The sequence below is a fragment of the Aotus nancymaae genome, unplaced genomic scaffold (assembly GCF_030222135.1).
Source record: "Aotus nancymaae isolate 86718 unplaced genomic scaffold, 86718_ANA_hifiasm-v0.15.2.pri h1tg000036l, whole genome shotgun sequence".
Classification (NCBI taxonomy): Eukaryota; Metazoa; Chordata; class Mammalia; order Primates; family Aotidae; genus Aotus; species Aotus nancymaae.
In genome coordinates, this window is record NW_026988450.1 from 16,935,137 (window position 1) to 16,960,524 (window position 25,388).

Consider the following 25,388-nt stretch of genomic DNA (forward strand, 5'->3'; position numbering starts at 1 on the left):
AAGTAAGAAAACACCGGCATTTTCTAATTAAATGCCTAAGCTTATAACTCCTTCTTGGCAGGCAGCAAGCTTGCAAATTATATATATATTTTTTAATTTCCCACTGGTTACTACTAAGTGTATCAGAAAGGACTGCATAAGGATTGAGGTATCCTTTGTAATTTCTGCCTTTCACTTTATTTTGATGGTACTTCATGAGATCTTGTTTCCTCCTGGGAGGCACTGGGTCTTATTCCCAAAATATTGAGGCAGATGGTTGCCCTTCTTTTTTCTACACATGATAAGTAGGCCATATGTGGCCAAAGAAGAACATTGGGACCAATATGGGAGTATGACAGGAAGAGATTAAATACATATGTCAATGTATATTACAATGTCTGGAAAGTTCTGCCACACTTTTCATAATAGATACCTTCCCAAAGTAGCATTTTGTCTTTCTGGTCAGATTAACAGTCCCTGCAATGCAGTCATTTTATTGTCTCCCTATGGCACCTGTGCTCTATTCCATTAGGCATTTACCAAGCATTTGTTGGCTCGTGACTGATGTAAGCTCGAAAAGGGAAAAAATTAAGATACCTCATCATATATCCATTTTCAAGGCTGCAAATAGCATGAGATGCTGTCATGGAGGCTTAGCAGAAAAACTGCAGTTTACATCTATAGCTAACATGGGAGCTGTAAACAGGGAGAAAAATATAATGTAACAAAATGTTCTTAACATTTATTTTCTTAGAAGAAACTGAGAAATTGAGATTCAGATGGTATTGATAGTATCTGCTAAATTGTCTGTTATTAAATATATTGTCAAGGGAATAAACCCTTTTGATACATATTGTAAAAAACAGCTTTAAACGAGGTACCAAGAGGAGGGAAAGAGAGGCGAAAGGATATTTGGTAAAATACTCTTTGTTAAAATGGAATTTGCCATTTCTCCTTTAGTAGTACAGCTGTTAAAAGACAATGAGGGCCCAGCAAGGTGGCTCATGCCTGTGATCCCAGCACTTTGAGAGGCCAAGTTAGGCAGATCATCAGGTCAGGAGTTCAAGACCAGCTTGGCCAACATGGTGAAACCCTGTCTCCACTAAAAATACAAAAATTAGCTGGGCCTGGTGGCAGGCACCTGTAATCCCAGCTACTCCAGAGGCTGAGACAGGAGAATGATTTGAACCCATGAGGCGGAGGCTGCAGTGAGCCAAGATCATGTCATTGCACTCTAGTCTGGGTGACAGGGCAAGACTCAGTCTCAAAAAAAAAAAAAAATGAGGACAGCCGGGCACAGTGGCTCATGCCTGTAATCCCAGCACTTTGGGAGGCTGAGGTGGGCAGATCACTTAAAGTCAGGAGTTTGAGACCAGCCTGACCAACATGGTGAAACCCTCTCTCTACTAAAAATACAAAAATTAGCTGGGCTTGGTGGTGCATGCCTGTAATCCCAGCTACCCAGGAGACTGAGGCAGGAGAATTGCTTGAACCCAGAAAGTAGAGGTTGCAATGAGCCGAGATCACACCATTGTACTCCAGCCTAGGTGACAGAGTGAGTGAGACTCCATCTCAAAAAAAAGACAATGAAGAAAACAAAAAGTAATAGTCTTTAAATATTTCAAACTATTGTGTACATATATATTAAATATATATTTAATTCAAGGGTGTAATAGTGCCTTATTTAGCAATTATTTTTACAACAGCACCTTTGCACTAAGGCAGCCAGGCTCCTCTCTGGACTTCTGCTTCCAGGCTCCTCCCCTTGATGCCACTTCAGTGAAATGTCCATCCATCTATAGGCTTACTTACTGCATTCTATCAGCTCTTTAATGACTGTATAGCAGTTAGACATCCCTTTGAGGCAACTCTGTGAACTATCTCCTGGAGGTAATTCATAGAATTGCCTCAAAGGGGTAACTAACTACTATAATAAAAATTTAGAAAATAATTTAATTCCCATACAGGAGTATTTCCAGTAAGTCAATTTTTATGAACTCTAACCTAGCTGAGCATGAGACAACAGCCTCCAGCCACAGCCCATGTTTACTAGAAAAATCAATGTGATGCTTCAAGCTATGAGGAGCAAGATGGGCAGTTAGATGCTCTGTCTCTTCAGGAACTCAGAAGAAGCAGAAACAAGAGCTGAGCTGCGGCATCACCACCACCATCTTTCGGCCAGAGTAAGATGGATGCGGCTAGAAGCTGCTGGCTGACCTCCCTCTCTAGGTCCAGCCTCCTTGACCTCCTCCCTGGCCCACTCATGTCTCTCGATTACATCTTCTCTGCCAACTGCCATCTTTCTACTATAGTCCAGGCTCACATTATTCCTCCCTTGCACTAAGGCAACTGGCTCCTCTATGGACTTCCTGCTTCCAGGCTCCTTCCTCTGGACTGCCACTTCAGTTAAATATCTATCCACCTACAGGCTTACTTACTGAATTATATGAGTTCCTTAATGCCTGCAGCTCCTGGAGAACAAGAATGCTGCCTTTCTCACTCCTATATTCCCAGTGCCTGGTATGGCTCGTTGGCACACAGTAGGCCCTCCGTAGTTGTTGGCTGAATAAATACAGAGCAAAGCATGACATGCAAACCCCTTCAAAATCTGGCCCCACTTGATCATAGCCTCATCTCCAGCTATCCCTCTAAATGACCTAGCAGCTCTGAATTATTCTATTTTTCAAACACAGGATGCAATTTCATATTGCTGATATTTGGTGAGGATACTCTCTGTTTAAAATATCCCTCATTCATTTCAATTCTATCACCTCCCAATTTATCTTGTAAAGTTCAGACTCACAAACTTGATGAATGAATGAATCAATGAATGAATGAATGAATAAACAATTCTTCTTAAGTACCTCCCTCTATTCCTGTATCTCATTGGCAAGACTTCCCAGTCAACACAATTCTCCCAGTCTTACTCCTTCCTGTTAAGATTTGTATTCCATCATATTCTAATTTTAACTAAAACTACCTCTGTGATCCTAAGCAAGACTCAGTTTCCTTATTTGTTTAAAAAAATGTATTTGGGAAACATTTTGGGGTAACATCATCTGTATCCACATTTCTAATATTCTCTTATTTCTCTCATTTTCTGACAAAAAAAATCTGAAAATGAAAAAATATATATTCAGGGAACAGAAGAATAATTCAGAACTTATGAAACACTCTGTTTATGGAGAAGAAGCTGAAAAGGGTGGCCGCATTCCAGCTTCAGAAATGTCGGTTTGGGCTGAATTATGAATGCTTACACACATCATGTTTCATTCATCATCATTTAACAAGCAAAATAAACAACCAATGGGGGAAGAGAGAGAGAGAGAGAGAGAGAGAGAGAGTGTGTGTGTGTGTGTGTGTGTGTGTGTGATCATTAAAGACAGAAGCAATCCTACCCATATCTGAGACATTTATTTTCTAAGAAAATTGAGCAGAGCAGCCAGTAACGAACTCTTCTGCTATCTTGTTTACAGCTCTAAGAGGACTTGGCTGCTGCAGAGAAAACTGGTTTCTCTGCCCAAACCTGGTGCAATGCTGGGATTGTCTGAGGGAGAACCAAAAGACACACCATTCAACCTCTGCAGCACTGAGGAAAGATCACGCTGCTCAAAAACACCCCAAATCTGACTCCAGATGGGATCCAGCCCCTACCAGCTGACATGAGCAAGCAAAGAAAGTTTGTAGAACATAACAAACAGGTGGATCCTGCTGAGGTAAATTTGATGAGGGAAAACCTGGGGAGAATGTTAATAAAAATGTAATGGCAATTCTTGAGTAGATTCATTTAAGGGGATGAAACATGTTTTGGCAAAATAAAATATAAACATTACTTCTGAATTTAAAAACCAAACAGAATACCTACCCCCACCACCCCACAAAAAAAATACTACTGCTGCTGAAAACTAGTGACCTACAGTAGTGAGCTAGACAACCAATAAGATGAAATGGAGTAAATATCTTACAGCAGAGAGAAAAATACAAATAAAAGGAAATCAGGTCGGGTGTGGTGGCTCACGTCTGTAATCCCAGCACTTTGGGAGGCCAAGGTGGGCAGATCTCTTAAGCCCAGGAGTTTGAGACCAGCCTGGGCAACATGGAAAAATCCTATCTCTACAAAAATACAAAAATTAGCCTGCGTTGGTGGCTCATGCCTATAGACTCAGCTGCTCAGGAGGCTGAGGTGGGGTCACTGGAAGGTAGAGGTTGCAGTGAACTGAGATCATGCCACTGCATTCCAGCCTCGGCAAGACTGTCACAAAAAAAAAAGGAAAATCTTTAGTAAAAAAAATATAGAAGACAGTTTGAAGAAGCCTAGTATGCAAATGAAAATAAAGCCATTTCAGAGAGAAGAGAAAAAGAAAAAAAAAAGTTTTCCTTTCCTTTCTTTTCCTTCTCCAAGCTGAAAAAAAGGCTTGACATTTCAAATAGCAGGGGCATACTAAGTACCAGACAGTATTAACGAAAAATTACACTTATTTAGACAAATTCTGCTGAAATTTCTGAACTCCACAAATGAAGAAAAATTCATACAAACTTCTAGAGAGAGACATCAGGTTTCAGATTACTTAAAAAGGAAAGAGAATCAGAACTGGTATCATATTTCTCATTGATAGCATTAGAATCCCAGAGGGGAAAAAAATACTATTTAGGACTTTTGAAAGAAGAAAATTATGATCCAAGAAGTGTATGCCTAGCCAGAATATCATGTATAGTGAAATCAAAGAACCCTCTTATTGGTGGGCCCCCAACCCGACCCGCTTCCCTTACTTTGCCTGTGCCTGAGCAAGTAAGAAGCTCTGAATATCTTGCAGTCATGGCTCTGGTGTGGTGTCTTAACAGGGATATATTTAAGGGGAGAAAACAACCACCTCAGCAGTGGCAGGGTCAAACCACATAAGAAGTCAAAGAAGAGCATTTTCAAACATAAAAGGACTCAGAGTTTCCACCAACCACACACCTTTTTCTGGGGAAATCACTCAAGGCAGAACACTTCAATCAAAAGAAAATTAAATCTAAATAATAAATTTATTGTAAAAGAATATAAAGTATACAGAAACAATGGAGATCAACGAATCTAGTAAAATATGTAGTTATAGCTAAATGCATAGTGATATTATATTTATATAATGTAAGAAAAACAGCATACTTCTCAAGAGCAGAAATAGGGCAAAACACTCTTCAAAGTGCTGAGAGAACTGTCAGTGTAAACTTGCATGTTCAACTAAACTATCGTTCATTAACTAAACTAAAGACATCTTCAGATAAACAAAAACTGCAAGAGTTTGCCATCAGCAGAACTTAACGAAGGAATTTTATAAGAATTGTACTTCAGGAAGAAAGAAGATAAACCCAAAATATTTTTTTTGAGTCATGCAACTTCTGAGCAAAAGAATTTTTAAAAGACAAGAAGGAAAAATTAGCAAAAATATTGGTAAATATCTAAACAAACTGATAAATTGAAATGTTATCTGTAAAAATAATGATGTCTAATTTGGAGAAAAAAAGATAAAACTAAAATACTGGCCAACAATAGTAAATAATTTGAAGGAGGATAATCGACGTTCAGTAGCTTCTAACATTCAGTAGGCAGTGTTAAGATATTGACTAATCCTTGAACTCACAGGTTTGACTTACATCCAGAAAAAAAAAAAAAAGAAAGAAAGAAAGAAAAAAAGATATTGACTAATCTTAGACTTCATTAAGTTAAATATAAATGGAAAAAATCCAGGCTAGGTGTGGTGGCTCAAGTCTGTAATCCCAGCACTTTGGGAGGCCAAGGTGGGTGGATCACCTGAGGTCAGGAGGAGTTCAAGACCAGCCTGGCCAACATGGTGAAACCTCCTCTCTACTAAAAATACAAAAATTAGCCTGGCACCATTGTGCATACTGTAATCCCAGATACTCAGGAGGCTAAGGAGAAGCACTTGAACTCGGAAGACAGAGGTTGCAGTGAGCGGCAATTGTGCCACTATACTCCAGCCTGGCCAACAGAGTAAGACTGTCTTTAAAAAAAATTTTTTTTTGAAAACTTTGAGAAGAAAAGAAAACAGTGTCTAATTTCTAAACAATGAGAGACAAAAAAATGAGAGAATAAACACAAATAAACTATCATTTAAAATAAATAAAGAGATAAAGGAGACAAGCATGACAAGCATAAAGACAGTTCAAACAAAGTCAAATATATCCTAAATTCCAATGAATATTAAAGGGTTAAATTTTCTGCTTAAAAGATAGAGACTGTCAGGTAAATTTTTAAAAATCCAGCTACATGCAACTTACAAGAAACATACCTAAAATATAGACAGAGAAGTTAAATTAAAAAAAAAAAAAAATAGGCTGGGTGCAGTGGCTCAGGCCTGTAATCCCAGCACTTAGAGAGACCAAAGCAGGAGGATCACTCGTGCCCAGGAGTTCAAGACCAGCCTGGGCAACAAAGTGAGACCCCAACTCCACATAAAACAAAAACAAAAAATTAGTCGAGCATGGTGATCCACACCTATCTCAGCTACTCGGGAGGTTGAGGTAGGAGGATCATTTGAGCCTGAGAGATCAAGGCTGCAGTGAGCTATGATTGTGCCACTGCACTCCACCTTGAGTAACAGAGCAAGAGCCTGTCTCTAAATAAATACATGCATACATACATACATAAAATATATTCCATAAATATACAGAGAACTGAGTACCATAAATCAAGATATGTAGGAAGCAGTGAAAGTAGTATTCGAAAGGAAGGTATAACCTTAAATACTTACATATTTAAAAAAACAAAGTCTGAAAATTAGTGAACTGAAGGCACACATGTAGAATTTTAAAACAAAGAATAAGTTGAGAGAAAATTAATAAAAGGAATAAATAAGATAGAAAAGAAAGATATAATGGAGAGTATCAATTATGCTGAAACTCAACATCAAACTAAGTTGAGAGAAAATTAATAAAAGGAATAAATAAGATAGAAAAGAAAGATATAATGGAGAGTATCAATTATGCTGAAAAGTGTTTCTTTGCAAACTAATAAGACAGAAGATGATCTGGTAAGATTGATAAGAAAAAATACAAATGGCAAAATGATATAAGGAATGAAATGGTGGCTATAACTATAGGTAAAGAGAAGTTTTTTAAAAGAGACTATTATAAAAATTTTATGCCAACTAATCTGAAAAGTTAGAATAGACAAATTCTTAGAAAAATATATTTTATCTATGTTGTTTTGAAAACAAATCAAATAACTTCATCTTTGAAAATGGCATCAAAACATTAAAATCTATACATAGTAAATACTAAGCCTAGATTTTATATGTGAATACTATCAAACTTTCAAGTAACCAGATGTTCCAATGTGATACAAATTTCACTCCTTTCAGAAAAAGAGGACTACTCCCCCTCTTATCCAATGCACTTACTATAACATTGATATCCAATCTAGACAAGGGTAATACAAAAAGAACAAATTATAGGCCCATTTTACCCATGAACATAGATGCAGAGATGCAAACCAAAGATTAGCAAACCAAATCAAGTAGCATTTAAATATGATAACACATTGTGATTAAGCCGGGTTTATCCCAGGATGCAAAATTTATGAAATGTATAAAGATAATTTACCACATTAACAGATTAAAAGAGAAACCCATATGGTAGTTTTCATTAATACAGGAAAGTTTTGATAGTATTCAACACCTATTTGTCATTAAAAAAAAAAAAATCTCTGCAAAATTAGGAGTTGAATAGAATTTCCTCACCCTATACAGGTCATCTACTACAAACCTATAGTAAACATCATTCTCCATGGTGAAACATGAAAGAAAGATTCTTCTTTAAGGATTCCTCTGAAAATCGGAAATAAAGCAAGGACACCTACCATTATGCATCCATTGAACTTTACACTGTTGGTTTTAACAAGTGTGGTAAGATATGAAAATTAAAATGTGTAAGGTTTGAAAAGGAAAAACCAAAATTATCATTATTCACAGATGATATTATTTAGTACAAAATAAGTACAAATAAATTATTAGACTTAATAAGAGAATTTAGCAAGGTAGATGAATGTAAAATCAATATTCAAAATCAATTGTACTTTTTCACACCATTAACACTTAAAAACATAGCCTATTAAAAGATATCATTTATAATAGAAAAAAATATCTAGGGTACCTAGAAGCAAATCTGAAAAAAACCATGCAATGTCTTTATGAAGAATTATTGAGACATTAAAGAAAGCCTAAATAAATGGAGAAATATAACCTGTTAATATATAGAAAGATTCAATAATTTTGAGATGTCATGACTTCTCACCAAACTAATACAGATATCCCAATAAAAATCTCACCAATGCTTTTTCAGGAACTTAAACCAACTCTAAAATGTGTGTCAAAGAACAAAAGTCCAAGATTAGAAAAGTCATTTCTAATAAGAAGAATTAAACAGCATTTTCCCTACTGATAGCAAGACTTATTAGGAAGTTATAGTAATTAAGATAGTACTGGCATTGATGCAGGAATAGACAAAATAATGAAACAGCACAGAAAACTAAGAAACAGAACTTCGTATATGTTAAAATGATATATGACAAAGGTGGCACTACAAGTTATTGGAGGAAAGAATGGACTTTTAAATAAATAGTGCTGCAATGACTATAAAGAAATATTAAAATTAAATCCCTATTCCTCGTTAATACAGTGGTGAGAAAAAAAAGGAAAAAAAATGAATCCCTATTTTACACCAAATACAAAAATCAATTCTAGATATATTCACATATAAAAGACAAAACTTAAGACATTTTCTAAGAAAAATAGGATAATACATTTATGATCTCAGAGTAGAGATTATATAAGACACAAAAATCACTAATAAAAAGTTACTTCACACAAATGTGACTATATTATAATTTTTTGTATACAGGGTCTCGATCTGTCCCCCAGGCACATGCAATGGCACAATCTCAGTTCACTGCAACCTCCTCCTCCCGGGTTCAATCCATTCTCCTGCCTCAGCCTCCCGAGTAGCTGGGATTACAGGAGTGTGCCACCACACTCGGCTAATTTTTGTAGTTTTAGTAGAGGCGGGGTTTCACCACGTTGGCCAGGCTGATCTCGAACTCCTGACCTCAAATGATCCACCTACCTTGGCCTCCCAAAGTGCTGGGATTACAGGCATGAGCCACCACACCCAGCCAGACTATATTATAATTAAGAACGGCTGTCCATAAAAGATTACTATAAAGTTAAAAGGTAATCCACAAACTGGAAATCCGTGTGTGTGTGTGTGTGTGTGTGTTTGTGTGTGTGTGTGTGTACTATTTCATAAAGAGCTCCTATAAACCAATAGGAAAAGAGGAAGAAAATGAAAAACAGTCAAAGGATACAGACCTATAGAATATAAACATATTGCAAGATGTTAATTTCACTAGTAATCAGAAAACTGCAATTAAAAACAAATGAGATGCTTTTTTTGAGAGCGACTCCGTCTCTCTCTGTTGCCCAGGCTGGAATACAGTGGCACAATCATGGCTCACTGCAGCCTCCACCTTTTGAGCTCAGGTGATGCTCCCACCTCAGCCTCTCAAGTAGCTGGGACCACAGGCATGTGCCACCATGTCCAATTAATTTTTTAAAAAATTTTGTGTAGAGACAGGGTCTCCCTATGTTGCGCAGGCTGGGCTCCAACTCCTGGTCCCAAGCGATCCTCCTCCCTTGGCCTCCCAAAGTGCCAGGATTACAGGCATGAGCCACACTGCCCAGCCGAGGTTCCATTTTTTATCCACAGCATAGGCAAAAAATTTAAAACATTGATAATATCCAAAGTTGGCAGGAGTGTAAACTGATACAGTTCTTTTGTGGTTTTTTCAGGTTTTTATTTTTTATTTCAATAGGTTTGAGGGGAACAGGTGGTGTTTGGCTACATGAATAAGTTCTTTAGTGGTGATTTCTGCGATTTTGCTGCACCCATCACTCGAGCAGTGTACCCTGTACCCAATGTGTAGTTTTTTTATCCTTCATCCCCTCCCACTCTTTCCCCTGAGTCTCCAAAGTCCATTGTATCATTCTTAGGTCTTTGCATCCTCATAGCTTAGTTCCCACTTATGAGTGAGAACCTAACGATGTTTGGTTTTCCATCCCTGAGTTACTTCACTTAGAATAATGGTCTCTAATTCCATCCAGATTGCTGCAAATGCCATTAATTCCTTCCTTTTTATGGCTGAGTAGTATTCCACAGTATATATATACTGCATTTTCTTTATCCACTCGTTGACTGATGGGCATTTGGGCTGGTTCCACGATTTTGCAATTGCGAATTGTGCTGCTATAAACATGCACATGCAAGTATCTTTTCCGTATGACTTCTTTTCCTCTGAGTAGATACCCAGGAGTGGGACGGCTGGTCAAATGGTAGATCTACTTTTAGTTCTTCAAGGAATCTCCACATTGTTTTCCATAGTGATTGTACTAGTTTACATTCCCACCAACAGTGTAAAAGTGTTCCCTTTTCACCACATCCACGTCAGCACCTATTTATTATTATTATTATTATTATTATTATTATTATTATGGCCATTATTGCAGGATTAAGGTGGTATCACATGATAAGGTCCTTTTGGATAATAATGTTGGAGTGTTCATCAAAACTAAATATGGAGTACCCTTTAATCCTAGTATTCTATTACTCAGGTATCTCCAAAAGATGTACAAAGATATACAGTATATGCAAATATGTTCATGGCAACAGTGTAAGAATGAGAATGACTCTAATGCCTATCAACAGAGATAGTTAACTAAATTACAATGCATTCACATTATAGAATGCAATGTAGTTATTTTAAAATTTAGTAGATTTAAGCATACTGATACTGAAATAGCTGTAAGACATTGTCAGAGATCATAATCCTTGCCAAATGTTATATTTACTCCTGTTTCTAATACCCCTTGCATTTAAGCAAGTCCACATGATTAGTTCTGGCCAATAGGCTTAGAGAAAAAGTAACACGTGTCATTTCTGGGCTGAAACAGCAAAAAGCACACATCCTTCTCTGCGGTTGCACCTCTCCTATGACAGCAACCAAAGAGGGTGCAGTTTTTAAAAGTGAAAACTCCAGGGCTGGGCGCAGTGGCTCACGCTTGTAATCTCAGAACTTTGGTAGGCCAAGGCGGGCAGATCACGAGGTCAGGAGTTCAAGAACAGCCTGCTCAACACAGTGAAACCCCATCTCTACTAAAAATATAAAAATTAGCTGGGTGTGGTGGCAGGTGCCTGTAATCCCAGCTACTTGGGAGGCTGAGGCAGGAGAATCGCTTGAACCTGGGAGGTGGAGGCTGCAGTGAGCCAATATCACACCACTGCACTCCAGTCTGGGCAACACAGCTAGACTCCATCTCAAAAAAAGTGAAAACTCCAAAAGCCTAGGACCCTGAATAACTCTGTGGAGCAGAGACACTCCCCAACCAATCCATAAAATATGAATGAGAAATAAATTTTAATTGTGTTAAAACCACTAAAATTTTGTCATCAATTTGTTACTGCAATACAACCCAGCCAAACCTAATTAATATTTATTGTTAAGGGGTAGGAGAAAGCAAATCACAGGAAAAACATTTAAAAAGTATTATCCTATATATGTTTTCTAAACTATGTGTGTGTGTACTTTCTTAGATATGAATGTAAATCTATCTCCTTCTCAGATTTATCTCTGAGAAGGAGAAGTCAAAATCTCAAGAAGAGAAGAGATAAAATGATAAGGAATTCCATGCTTCTATATTGCCTGAATTTTTCAAAAGCATATGTTATGCATTGCTTGTATAGTGAAATATTTTCTAAAGAAAAAAGCCAGATTGTTTCTTAAATATAATCTAGGATTGCTTCCAAATCTTCCAACATTTCACATGTACCATCCCTATTAACATCTCCTTTATATTCTCCTCCCTTCCTCACACTGGAGAGTGGAAAACTCCAGACTAAGAGGCTGGCTTTTCAATACAAACAACTCAGAACCCCAATTGATAGCCTTTTCTATGATGCTGTGTGGGAAACAAGTTAGTATTATTACCTAACAGAAAGTTTACAGTTTGCATCACTTTTCTAACAATGCCTGAAATTGGTAAATTAATTAGACTCCGAATTAGAATCCACTCTTGTTTTGTTATAAACATTAAATTATATCCCACCATTAGGAAAGATTCTTCTAGCCCAACCTTCAACATTCGTGATTAACAAAAGTCTAATTCACTCTCTAATGAAGGATGACTTGCACAATTAGAGTAAACTGGGGGAAAGTGCATGTGATTCTTTCCTAAAGCATTCATTTCTAGAGACTCCAATCCTTCCCACTGATCCTTTTATCACTTTATTCTAAAGTACTCTTCCCCTACATATTCTGCTATTTTCCTATCTTAGGCACTAAGAGCTCTGTGACATTATCAGCTATTGCAAAGGAAACTTTGAGCAAAGTAAACAGAGAAGTCTTTTTATCTTTAAAAGGTTATTTGGCTAAGCAGGTTTAATATTATTCCTACATAAGAATGTAGTATATTTTACGGGATATGTAGTTTACTAATGTATTTTATTCAAATAATCTATAACCACCTTTACTTCTTTAAACTTCCTTCTGAAAGACTTCAACAATAATTCACATTCTATTTTAGGTCTTCTTCTCTATATGGACTTCCATGGAGTTAAGCTAATGGTCTTTTGACTATTTTTGAATACCACAATCTGGTTGGGATCATTTGCATATGAGATATTTTTAGAGAATAGTTTGAACGATAAATTTTAAAATTCAAGTTCTATTAAGCTGAAATTTTGATAACTCAAAATGAAGGAAATGTGAATGCCTGAAGACACCTCCAAAATAGTAAAATAACAGATAAGCCAATCTGCTATTGAAAGGATGTAACAACCACATTCAATATACCAAGTTCGATACTAGTAATAAAAGCCAACATGTAACAAATACTTTCTATGTGCCAGACATGGTGCAAACATTATCATATTTAATCCTTTACAATAGGATGAGGAAGATAATGTAATTTTCCTTCAGTTTACAGATGAAAAAAATGAAGTCTATACAATTTAAATATGTTGGTCAGTGTAGTAGTTTGCTAGGGCTGCCCTAACCACACACTGGGTGGCTTAAACAATAGAAATTAGGCCGGGCGCAGTGGCTTACCCCTGTAATCCCAGCACTTTAGGAGGCTGAGGTGGGCAGATCACTTGAGGTCAGAAGTTCAAGGCCAGCCTGATAAACATGATGAAACCCCATCTCCACTAAAAATACAAAAATTAGTTGGGCATGGTGGCATGCCCCTGTAATCCCAGCTACTCAGAAGGCTAAGGCAGGAGAATCACTTGAACCTGGGAGGCAGAGGTTGCAGTGAGCCGAAATCACGCCATTGCACTTCAGCCTGGGTGACAGAATGAGGCTCAGTGTCAAAAGGAAGGAAGGAAGGGAGGAAGGGAGGGAGGGAGGGAGGAGGGCACTTTCTTATAATACTTTCTTATAATAGAAATGTACTTTCTTATATTCTAGAGTCTAGAAATCCAAAATCAAGTTGTCAGCAGGGTTGGTTCCTTATAAGGACCATGAAGGAAGGATCTGCTCCAGGCCTCATTCCTTGGCTTACAAATGGCTGTCTTCTCCATGTCTTTGCATCATCTTCCTTCTATAAGTGTGCATGTTCAAAGTTCCTCTTCTTTTTTAAATTTTGTTTGGGTTTTAAAAATTACTATTATTATTATTTTAGAGATAGAGTCTTGCTCCATTGCCCAGGCTGGAGTGTAATGGCAAATGTCAAAAATGTTGCATAAAATAGGACAAATATAATTTTGAATTTATAGTTGAGGTTTCATGAAAGGAAACAATAGTTTCAGAGACCAAAAGCAAAGAAAGAACTAAAAACTGGGGTGGATGTTACAGCAGTCCTGGAAGGGTGGAAAGGATGGGTGCTGGTCTCCAACACCTAGGGATTTGGATTTTACTGCTCAAGGGAAAAGACCTCAGGCCACATGAGGTGGGAAATTAGAAACAAGATCCCCAAATAAATGAGGAATCATGAAGGGCCTAGATGAAAGAGTAAACAGGAAGCTTAATCCAACCAGTAATGGAAGGAAATTATAATGAAGAAGTTTGAATGACATAACCCGGATCAGGTGTGGAAAAAAATATTTTACCTATGCTTGAGATGATACCCCATTACCCTGATGTGATTATTATGCATTGCATGCCTGTATCAAAATATCTCACATAACCCATAAAAATTAATTTTAAAAATGTTTTAACTCGATCTTGCTATGGGCTCCTTCTCATGTGGGTCTGGGGTTTATATATAACCCAAATGACCTAGAAGCTTCTATAATTTTTTAAAAAGGTTTCCAGCTAATGATGAGACAAATTCAAAACTTCTCTGAGAGGACATGCCCTCAATCCAGATTACATAGGATTCCCACAGATAAAGCCTTGCCAAAAACAAATACACAATTCAAAATTACCAAACACATGGAAAATCAATCAACAGACACAACAAAAGCAATACTAGGTATTCAGGATCTTTAGATAATAGAGCTAACAGATGGAAAACATAAAATAAATGTTCTAAGTAAAGACCTAAAAGACAAACTTTAAATATAAAAAAAAACCAAGATACTATGTGAAAAGAACAGACTTGAAAACAAAACAATCAGAATTTTTACAAATCAAAAGTATAGCGTGTTCATTAAAAGTTCAATAGATTATTTATTTTAGAGGCAGGGTCGAACTCTGTCACCCGAGCTGGAGAATCATAGCTCACTGTGGACTTGAACTCCTGGGCTCAAGCAATACTCCTGCCTCAGACATCTGAATAGCTGGGACTACAGGCACATGCCACCATACCTGGCTAATTTTTAGAAATTAAATTAAAACCGCAATAACTTTTGCACCAACCTAATTTTGTTTTTGCCCTGTTTTCTTTTTAAGAGATGAGTTCTCACTATGCTGCCTAGGCTGGTCTCAAACTCCTGGCCTCAAGCTATCCTCTCATCTCAGTCTCCCAAAGCACTGGGATTACAGGTATGTGCCACTGCACCTGGCTCTCAATAGGTAATTTACAAAGCAGCTAATATAAATATGAAGGGAAAATTGGTGAACTGGAAAACTGACCAGAGGAAGTACACTGAAGATGGCACACAGAGGCAAAGAAAAACAAAGGCCTAATATATTTATTTATATATATAAAAAAGAAAAAAGAAATGGCAGTGGAATTATTCAAAATGAGAAAGACTAATAATGTTAGCAAAAGACATAAACCCTCCAATTCAGAAATGAGAAATCCTGAGTATGGTGGATACAAAGAAATCCACATTTAGAACTATTCTGGTGAAACCACAGAACCCGAAGACCTTGGATGAAGCCACAGAGAAAAGAGAAGTATGTAGACAATAAGACAGAGTTTGGAATGCAAAATGTTTATTAGAGATCAACTCCCAGGAGAGGAAAATGTGGAAGGAGGTCTGAGCAGAGGGAGAAATCACACTGTGATGTGGCCTGACAAGGCCTCAGCTAACCCAGCAGGGAGCTCAGAGGAAAGAATGACCTTTCAGAGTGTTCTGCACTGGGCTGAAGTGGCTGGCCAGGCCTGTCTATCCCTGCCATACTCAGTCACAGAAGGCAGGTATTCCATAGAACATGATTTCAGGGGAAGCAGCTCTCTGCAGTTGAGACAGACCTCAGAAGAGCTGACAGGTAGAGGCTGTGTGATGGTCGCAGTCCTCCCCATCTGGACAGGAAGTTCCTCCTGGAAGAGGGATCTGGGAAGCACATCTCTGCATCTAGCACAGGATCTACATGGAATGACAATTCAACTGACAGACTTCTTAATAGCAGCAATAGCAGCAAGAAAACAAAACAAAAGATAATGGGATAATATCCTCAAAGAACTGGCAAAGAAAAAAAAAATAACTGGCAGCCTGGATTTCAAGTCCAGCCAACTTACCATTCAACAGTGAGGGTGAAATAAAGCCATAGAAACGAAGACTACAAGTGTTTACTACTAACTGACCCTGATCAACAAAACTACTAAAAGATGTATTTCAGGAAGAAGGAAAATGAACTCAAAAGGAAGGGCTGAAATGTAAGGACTGGTGAGCAAAGAAATATATAATCATATGGCCAAATTTCACTATATAAAATAGTGTTTTTAAGATGATTAATCTGTAGTGCATAAAATCAAGATGGAACTAAAACTCAGGAAAATAGTAGTGTGTATGAAAAAGAGTGCCATCAGAGTTAAAGCACTCAAAAATTTATAAATTTGATAGGAGGAGGGTAAAGTTGTTTAAATTTAAGTCAATTATGCCATTAACACCTGAAGGGTCACTCCACAAGGATAAAAATAGAGTGTTCAATTTCCAAACTAGTAGGAAGTTAAGGTTAAAATGTAAAAGAAAACGCAAGCGAGCCATTACAATGCAGGAGCAGATGAAAAATAGAAACAGAAAAGTCCAGGTAGATAGATAGCACAAAATAAGATGGAAATAAATTCAATACATCAGTAATTATAATAAATATAATCTAACTGTATTAATTAAAAGTCAGATAGTGGCAGATTTGATATAAAAAACAAATCAACAACAAAATTCAGATATATATTGCTTAAAGAGACATAGCTAAAGCAAAAGGATGCAAAGAGGCTGGAAATAAAAAATGAAAAAAGATGTACCAAGTACACACTAACCAAGAACAATATAGCTATAGTGTCATTAGAGCATTTTTAAGAATAAAGATGGTCACTATATTATGATAAAAAGATAAAAGGAAGATTCAGCAATTCAAAATGCCATGCTTTTTACTATTAGAGCATCAAATATACAATGGAAATTTATAATCAAAGTAGATTTCAACACATCTTTCAAGTAACTGATAGATCAAGAAAACACAAAATTAGTAAGAACATGGAAGATTTAAATATAAGATTAAGAAAATACCATTGTAGTTATGTCTTCACTGGTCTAAAACTTCCGTGACTCCCTGTTCCCTATAGCATCAAATTGAAATTCTTCTTGATCCTTAAGTTGCACCACATTTGGCACCATCCTGCCCATTTGCCAAGCTTATTTCTTACCTGTCCCCAACACAAATCATCTATTCTGGGCAAACCAAATTGCTAGTGAACCAGAGAGAAGAAGCTTTATGATGCAGTGCTTACATGCGTGGACTCTGAAATTGGACTGCAAAGGTTCAAATCCTGATTCTACCAACTATTAACTGTATAGTAACTTAGTAACTTAATCTTTACGACCCTCAGTCTTCTCATATATAAGATGAGGATATTGATAACATCTACCTCTTAGGCCTATTGTGAGGACTTATAAAGATAATCAGTGCCTAACATATTATACTTGCTATAAATATTGGCTACGTGTCTTTATTCATATTGTTACCATCTATTAGAATGCTCCTTTCCTTCTATCTATTCAAAGTCAGGCTGAAAAGCCAACTCAAGATTCTCTTCTTTCATAAAGGCTTCATCAGTTACTCCCTCCAGCCTTATTTATCTCCCTTTCCTACAATATAGTAGTTCCTAACCTTGTGAAGGAGGGATAGAGAGTCACAGATGCCTTTGAGAATCTGATGGGAAAAAAAAATCTTCTATTCATAAAAATGCACATGCATCCACAAATTTGCATAAAACATCAAAGGATTCATTTTCCTCTGAAGTTCACCCATGGAACCCCAATTACGAACATCTGACTTCAAGTCTATGCTTCACTATCACCCACCGTGTTCTCCTGAGGCCATCTTAACAAAGGCATAAGCTGCTATATGGAGCTGGAAGAGGCATAGAGCGAAGTTGGTGAAGCTCACTTCATACATAAGGAAACTCATAAAGAGGTAAAGTGACTGGGCCAAAGCCATACACAACTATGGAGTGACAGAGATGGAGCCAGAGCTAGTCTCCTGACTACCCCTGTAGAGTTCTTTGCAAAAGTGTGCTTGATGAACTAATCTCCAACTCATAGAACTCTAAAACTGAGAAATCATGTTAGCCCATTTTTCAGGTGGGGTGATGATCCCTTAGGGAATTTGACCCCAGGTAATCAGGCCAAAAATCACCAAGACTCATACTCAGAATAATAATTACTAAACATACTAGTAATGTTTTGTTTTTGTTTTACTTTACCTTCCTTGTATTAAAATTTCCTCACTAACTTTCCCTGAAGCAACGTCAAACTAGGAAGCACAAACCTGTCCCAATTTTATTATGTAGAGAAGTTAATTTTGAAGCTATCTTTAAAACTTTTCTGTTTTAAAACTTTTTCTGTAACAATCAAAGGACATCATCATCAGTTCTAGATCTTGAGCTAGAAAAGAGATCATCAATCCAAAATCTTTCCATTCTCAGATTCAACTTTATAAAAATAAACATTTTATAAATATATCTTCTATCTTCTTCTCTATCTTGTCTCTGGACATTTTTCCAGAACAACTAACAACAATAAAATGGACTATATCCTGCCAATTCTCTTTAATGGTAAGCAAAGAAAAAAGAAAAGAATCACAAATAAGCTATAAAACACAATAATCAGCCTCCACATAATTAAAAACTGATTGACATTTGTACAGTCACAGTCTTCTTGTGCACACAGGAAGCTGTTTCACTAAGTGAAATCATACAATCAGCCTAGGAAATGAGATAAATGACTCAGAAAGAGGGGGAGGTTTGTAAAATGAGGTATACTGGTCAAAAACTTTAAACAACAACTAGGAAAGAAAGCACTTTATAAGAAAACAACATTGGAGTGCCTGAAGGATGTAGGTTTGAAACAAAAGAAAAGGATCGTAGAGATGAATTGTAAAGCCAACCTCTTCAAAACTCTTCATTTTCAAGATAAATAAGGGGACGCTTGAGACCTAAACTTTGTTTCCTTTGAAATTCAGAGGTTTTCCAGGGAAGAAAACCCAGATACACCGTAAGAAGCCAGCTTCCTTAACTAAAAATTCACAGTATTATGGATAATGCGGCAAGGGAAATAAATATTAGGAAATGCCAGGAACATTTTTATACATTCTAAATCATAAGTCCTATTTAGGCCTGGGGAAAATCACCTACACTACAAGCAACTGGATCTTCTGGATCCCCAAGCAGCCTGGGGAGCTGACAAGACTGTGGTGCACTCTCAGAGACTGACAAGTACACAGTGACACCTACTTGCCACTAAGAGGTTCTTTCCTTTGTTGTCTTCCTTTGGCAAGTAAAAACACTTGGAATAAGAGAAGTATAGGCTACAGAATTGACCACATATGTGGTCAGAGTTTTGATTTTTCTATCCATGGTTTTCACTTTTCACAGATGTGTTCTAAAAAATAATGGGTTAATAATGTTTAGAAATAATTCATGGTTAAGAAGAGCCAGAAAGTCATGTTTATTAGGCATATCACAACTTCATAACTTCCCTGTGTACTCTTAATATTGCTCTAGTGGGAAGTTTAAAAGAAAAATTTGATTGACAGTTACTTCATTTAGAAAGGATTGATATTTCATACATGGTCTATGACTACAAAGGCCAATTGAAGGCTGCATCGCAACAAGGTTGCTTTCTTTAGGGGAAAGGTATTCTGGACTCAGTTGCCTCATCTGGAGTAAATCTACTCTAAAGCAATTTACAAAAATTGTTCGGGTGTTGCTGATTAATAAAAACCCAAAAGGGTTTTTTACTCATTATAACTTCAATGTCACAAATTAAAATGTAATTAAAATGATAGATTAATAAGCAGATCTAAATTTTCTGTTATTAATTTGAGTGTAAATATCCCTAAAATTCTGGAAATTCAGCTTTCCATTTTGTATCAGTCTTTCATCCACATAGTTGATCTCCTTATAGAAGTAAAATCTAAAGACTAATATCGATCTCAATCTCTTAGGATATGATGATGTTTTATAAATAAAAACTATCAGCTAGTGGTGCTTACTTATCTTACAGGTGGTAGGAAGATTGTGGCAAATGCAAAACACTGCATCTAACAATTTTTGGAAAATAAAAACCATGTGTCTTTTACAGCATTGGAGCTCAGAAAATAATGCCCCAAAGTGAGGTGCTTTGGCATGCTGAGTACTTTGAGCTAAAGGATACTGGAAGGGCCCCAGAAACAAAGTCTCTGTCTGGTCTTCTGCTTTCCTGCTTCCCAGTCCCCCTTCTACCCTAAGGCTGGCCACAGAAATCAGAATTCTTCTTCCCCACAGTGGGTCACAGAGACTAAACATATTTCTCTCAACTTCCATTGCCTTTCTGCGTAAGAGCCGGTCATAAAGAAATTATCTGGTCTACCTTGTCTGATAGTAAATCATAAAACCCTTATTCCAGAAGCAGCCCTGTTCTACACCCAGGAGGAAGGAATGCCACACAGAGAGGCCAAGAAGAATCCAAATAGACAGGCCTTGCTGGGTTATTCCCCTTCAATCTATTACATTAGATTACTTCCTTTTTGTCCAATCCCATCTTTACATGGTTGTCCACTCTTCATTGAATCTAAGCATAAAAATGGAGTTTTCCCTTGGGTTTTTGGGTCTTCAATGTAAAGGCTTCCATGTCACACAAAACTTCAACTGAATAAATTTGCCTTGCTTTTCTCTTGTTAACCTGTCTTTCCTTATAGGAGTGTCAGCCATGATACTAGCCCTTCTCTTTTTTTTGTGAGACAGAGTCTCGCTCTGTCACCCAGGCTGGAATGCTCGGCTCACTGCAACCTCCAACCTCCCAGGTTCAAGTGATTCTCCTGCCTCAGTCTCCTGAGTAGCTGGGATTACAGGCACCTGCCACCACGCCTGGCTAATTTTTGTGTTTTTAATAGACACAGGGTTTCGCCATGTTGGCTAGGCTGGTCTCAAACTCCTGACCTCAGGCAATCTACCGACATCGACCTCCCAAAGTGCTGGGATTATAGGCATGAGCCACTACACCTGGCAGCCATGACCCTTTTGAGGCCTGAGAAAAGATATCACAGCATTTTCACCCTACAACAGAGAGCAAAACAACTTAAATCAGTTCCAAAAGTCTACCATCATTTTTACTATCCTAAAATCCAAAGTTCTTTGTAGGTGAATGTACAGTGTTTTTGGTCATTTTTCTATCTGCTTCTACATTAACTATATGAAATGCTATATCTTCTTTGTTCTTCTTTAAGATAAAATAATAAACTTTTAGTATAGGTTTCTCACTACAACTGAAATACATAAATACAAATACAAGTTTTGTCTATGATTAAGAAATTTTCAAAGTTAAATTTTTCCTTTAAGTACTCCGAATTAAAATTACAAATCAGTAAAAATGAGCCATGAGGAAATAATGTAAGCATTTTAAGGGCCCTTTTCTCCTATTTTATCAAATTACTGGCACATTGAATTTAATAGACAAAAATACTTTTATAAAGTATGTTCACAGCAGGATTAAAGAATGGTTGAATCATCCCTAACAATTTCTTCTACCAAAAAGAGGCAACTGAAAAAGAGACATTTAGAAAGTAAATCTAAGTTAATGTGACATCAAAGAATGAAAAAGAAATTTCTCATAAAAATGTTTTACTGACCAAAGTAGTTATGTTTTGAGGGAACATGAAAGGTATGCTTTCATGGCTTTAACCTTCTTGTTCCTGTTTCAGGAAAAACTCTCCCTCCAGGTTCACTTTATAATAGTTGCTACAAAAATATAATTGCTGCTTTTTCTGCCCTGCAACTCACCTCACTTTCGACTTTCTTGAGGAATGTTCTAAGGCTCTAGAAAGAGCTAAAATAGAAAATAAGAGTGGGAAAGAAATATTTGGAAACAAGCATAAGGAGGACTATCATGACATGTGATTAAAACATATCACGCATACCTCCATAAAACACAAGGAGGACTATCATGACGTGATTTCTTGGGGCCAGATCATGAACATCCAAGACCAAAAATAATCATTATTTCATTAAGGAGAAAGGAGAGTTTTTGAGAAGAGTGATTTGGCCAGATCCACCAAAGGTAAAGCTTCAGGACTGTCCTGAAAAAGAGTATGGAAGCAGGAAATGTTGGGATGCTCCTAGGATGGTTCTCAGGATATCAGTCAGGGCAGCAAACAGGCAGTGATCACAAACAGGCAGTGATCAAGCTGGGTAATTTAAGAAAGATAAACAAAGAATACTTGCAGAGATGTGAGCAGTTTAAGGAAACTGACAAAGAACAGTAGTGCTACCATAATCACTCCTAGACCTGCGGCGGCAACCAAGGGAGCAGCTTAGAGGAGCAGCAGGAGGATGGCTGCATGGACAGGACTACCTGATGGGAGCTGTGGCCTTTTGATTGACTTTTCATGGCAATCTGCATACATGCCCTCACTCTGTTCATATCTTCTGATCTTCTGTCACTGCCCCTGCAGGCCAAACCCAGCTGGAAGCCAGGGACAGAGTGGATGGAGAAAGGATGTGGAGAAGCAGATGACTATTTCCAGTCTAGGAAAATAGTGGTAAGGTAATGGCAGTGGGAATGGAAAAGGTACAATACAGAGCCAAACCAAACAGGACTTTTACATTGATTGGATTTGGGGATAGGAAGAGAAAAGTCAAGGATGACTTCATAGTTTCAAGCCCAAACTCTAGACTAGAATGATGATAACATCAACTCAGTTGGTTTTTCACTAATTCTCAATGCCAGCACAGTGCCTCAGGCATCAAAGGCCTTCTATAAACATTTACTGGGAGAAAAAGAGGGGCTGGATGGATGGATGGATGGATGATGGAAGGAGAAGCAAATTGAGAAGATGATGTGGTTATGTAGTTTTAGCCATACTGAGTTTAGAACGTGGCGAAAAAGCCCAGGAGGTAGTTGGAGATTTAATCCTAGAGCTCTGAGAAAAAGAAAAGATGTACCTGTAAGAACCAGCTGCACAGAAGTGGTAGCTGACACCATGCAAGTAGATGACATGTCATAGAGAGCATATAGAGGGAAAAAGTGGGATCTGATGACCAAACTTAGGATCTCTCTGTATTTATGGGATATAAGGAGGAAGGGAAACCAACAAAGGAAAAAGACAACATATATCGCCATTTGCTGTACTATTAATGCATATTCACATATATTTACGCATCTCTGGTAGACCTTCTTTTTTTAATGAAGGGGACTTATTTATTTCAGAATCAGGGTCTCGCTCTGTTGCCCAAGCTGGAGTGCAGTGGCACCATCACAGCTCAGTGCAACTTCAAACTCCTGGGCTCAAGGGAGCCTTCCTCAGCCTCCTGAGTAGCTGGAACTACAAAGCATGCCACAACAGCCAGCTAATTTTTTTATTTTTTGTAGAGACAGGGTCTCGCCATCTTGCTCACGCTGGTCTTGAACTCCTGGTCTCAAGGGATCCTCCCACCTTGGCCTCCCAATGTGCTGAGATTACAGGTGTGAGCCACCACGCCTAGAAAGGGCCATCTTTTTCTAGAAACTGTATAGTCTTGCCTAAAATAAGAATGCTACAAATGCAACCTGGAGACCACAACTTATCCACTTACCTCAGTAAGATTTTTTGTTAAGCCCCAAATCCCAGTCTTAACTGCTTTTGCTCACCTTGAATCTAACACAATATTAACACCTTTTAATTAGAGAACCCTATAATGTTTATTCTTTCAAACAATCATGTATTTAATACCTAATATGTGTCCGGTACTATGTGAAAGTAAAAATCAGTCTCTAGTCTTCAAGGAAATTAAAATCCATTTAGACTATTTAAAAAAATGAATATGGCTGGGCATAGTGGTTCATGCCTGTAATCCTAGCACTTTGGAAGGTCAAGGCAGGTGGATCACTTGAGTTCAGGAGTTTGAGACCAGCCTGGGTAACATGGCAAAATCCTGGCTCTATAAAAAATACACACATACACACAAAGAGCCAGGTGTAGTGGCAAGTGCCTGTAGTCCCAGCTACCTGGGGGGCTGAGGCAGAAGGATCGCTTGAGTCCAGGAGGTTGAGGTTGCAGTGAGCTGAGATTGTGCCACTGGACTCCAGCCTGGGTGACAAAGTAAGACACTGTCTAAAAAAAAAAAAAACCACTGAACATAAAACAGAGTTTAAGAGCTGACATGTATGATCCAGATCATACCATTTAACACTTGTCAACATCTGCTCTTCTTTTCCTAATTCGGAAGATTGACAGAGAAGCTAACTCCTACATATTTGTACCTCCTAAAGGTCCAATGACATTACACTATATAGTAAATTTCTTTTTACTTTTCTTCCCCAGTACTCCATAAGGTCTCAGTTATCTTTGTACCTAGTGTCTGGCACATAGTAACCATTCAATTAAATGTTTGTCAAGTAAATGAATGAATGAATGAGAAACCAAGCCAAGCCCAGAACAGTTGTGTCAATACATTCAACTCTCTCCTATGGCAAATCCCAAAAGTTTAAGGCTCAAAGCAGTTAGCTAATACAGTCTTTAACCTAGCCTTGGCCACATGGGATGACTGATGTTAAAGCCTTGATGCTGAATGTTAAAGCAGGTTCAGGGAAAAAAAAAAAACAGCAAATTCTAAAATGCTTTTAGATAAGAAAAAGTCTAGTACAATGCTGAAACTAAACTGAGTCTATTTACTCATTGCTATTAAGTTAATTTCAATGGTTAATTATCCAGCTTAACCCCCTCTAGGATAAACCTGGCTCCCAGTGAAAGGGAGATAAATCCTGTAAACCACACAATCAACAGTGCCTCTGATACTCAAGTGCACATCCTAGTCACCTACAGATCTTATTAAAGGTTCTGATAAATTACATCCAGAGTGAGGCCTGAGATTCTGCATTTCCAACAAGCTCCCAGGGGATATTATGCCGCTGGTACGCAGATCACACTTTAATTAAACAAGAGCTTGGATGATATTGCAGCAAATACGTCAACAGACTTAAAGCCAGAGTTAAGCTATATTTGTTCTTGCATTTCCTATCTATACAAGCTTAGATAAGTCATTTCACTTCTCTGAGCCCTCCTTGTTTCATCTGTGAAAATAATATAGTTAATACAGTAATTAATAACATAGTTAATACTAATAGCTAACACATATTGAGTTCTTACTATGTAGCAGGAACTAATGCTTCATGTTTGTCAACTTATAAATAGGGCTTAGGTCAAACATCCTCTCCAAGTAATGGTGAACTGATACCTGATTGCAGGCCGTTTGACTCAAGAACCACTGTGTAACACCATGTAGCACTGCCTCTTCAGTTTAGCTCCCAGACCCTATGAAAATGAAATAATAATCGCTATTTAGCTAACTTGTATTGAGTACTCCCCTCCCTTGGAGGATATTAACTCATTTATCTTATAACCGCCCTAGGAAGTATTATTATCCCCATCTCATAGGCCTTAAAATAGGCCTCAACAAGTAAAATTGCTGAAGGACCAACAGCTGCACAGTCAGGATTGGAACCCAGGCAGT

General features: G+C 37.6%; 1 protein-coding gene across 6 annotated transcripts in view; it reads right to left on the reverse strand.

Moving 5' to 3' along the window:
• The window catches only part of CRH (corticotropin releasing hormone), a 248,080-nt gene that overhangs the window by 222,265 nt on the left and 427 nt on the right, over positions 1-25,388 (reverse strand). For all 6 annotated transcript variants that reach the window (XR_010345559.1, XR_010345560.1, XR_010345561.1 and 3 more), the window contains exon 2: positions 25,113-25,189. The gene's annotated coding sequence lies outside the window, so the exon portion shown is untranslated. The remainder of the gene's footprint in view (positions 1-25,112; positions 25,190-25,388) is intronic.